This window comes from Trichechus manatus, unplaced genomic scaffold (genome assembly GCF_000243295.1).
Source record: "Trichechus manatus latirostris isolate Lorelei unplaced genomic scaffold, TriManLat1.0 scaffold00002, whole genome shotgun sequence".
Lineage (NCBI taxonomy): Eukaryota > Metazoa > Chordata > Mammalia > Sirenia > Trichechidae > Trichechus > Trichechus manatus.
Window position 1 is genome coordinate 5,373,310 of NW_004443938.1, and position 1,213 is coordinate 5,374,522.

General features: G+C 44.5%; 1 protein-coding gene across 1 annotated transcript in view; it reads left to right on the forward strand.

Moving 5' to 3' along the window:
• Positions 1–1,213, forward strand: part of PDE10A (phosphodiesterase 10A) — a gene marked incomplete at its 3' end in the record, with an annotated part of 329,742 nt that overhangs the window by 265,002 nt on the left and 63,527 nt on the right. The window lies entirely within an intron of this gene.

The following is a 1,213-nucleotide window of genomic DNA, read 5'->3' on the forward strand; positions in this document are numbered from 1 at the left end:
CTTGTGACAGTGGGCTGTGTACAACTGGGAGAGTTGACAGTGGTGCCCAGTTTACACTTTTAATCCTGGCCCACATTCCTCCTCAGCCAGATTAGGAGGGGAATGATTTTTTTATTAGTTGGCTAGAACAATTAGACGTTATTAAGGTGGCTTTGAAACATACATCCACTTTTATTTGTGCTACACATAGATTTGATTCTTGTGGCAAAGCCCTTAGAGCAGTTGTTGATTCATAGATTAGTTACATGTATTTCTTTCACAAAAAGACAAATATTCCAAATTTGCTGACCTTTTCTATGATGACAAATGGCAGTAAATATTGTGTTACTCAGGTATAAACAACATTTAATCTGAACCTTCAAATTGCGTGTGGCATTGACACTGAATGCCACCTGTGTGTCTTCCTTAGTGAAGTGTCTTCTCAAATAGTTGGCCCACTTTTTTTATGGGATTTGTTATGGATGGAATTCTGTCCCCCAGAAGTATGTACTGTAAATCCTAACCTCTATGCCTGTGGTAACGTCTTAGTTATCTAGTGCTGCTGTAACAGAAATATCACAAGTGGATTACTTTAACAAACAAATTTATTCTCTCACAGTCTAGGAGACTGGGAGTCTGAATTCAGGGTGCCAGCTCCAGGGGAAGGCCTTCTGTCTCTGTTGGCTCTAGAGGAAGGTCCTTGTCATCAATCTTCCCTGGTTGAGCTTCTCAGCACAGGGACCCTGGATCCAAAGGACGTGCTGTTCTCTTTGGTGGTATGATGTCCCCAGAGTTGACAGAGAGAGAAAGTGGGGCCTGCTGGGGCTGAGGGTGTGGACTCACCACTCAGATGGACTAGAAGAATGGGGCAGTCCAAATCCGAGGAAGGAGAGTGGCCATTCCAGTGGACCTGCAAGGCAGAACCGAAGCCCAGGGCCGAGGAGCCTCCACCCAGAATCTGGAGAGAGGGTGGCCAACGCCCACAGTCTAGAGGGCAGGGCCATTGCCTAAATGGTCTCAGAGAACAGAGGATTATTTTCACACCATGAGGGCTAATGTAATGTGTTCTGCTGACTTGCTTGGTGCCTGTTATCCCTTCTTTCTCTCCAGTTTCTGCCATTTGTAATGGAAATGTCTAGCTTGTGCCTGTTCCACCAGTGTACTTTGGAAGCAGATAACTTGTATTCTAGATTTTACAGATGAAGAGAATTTTTGGATTTTGGTTGGAGTTGAT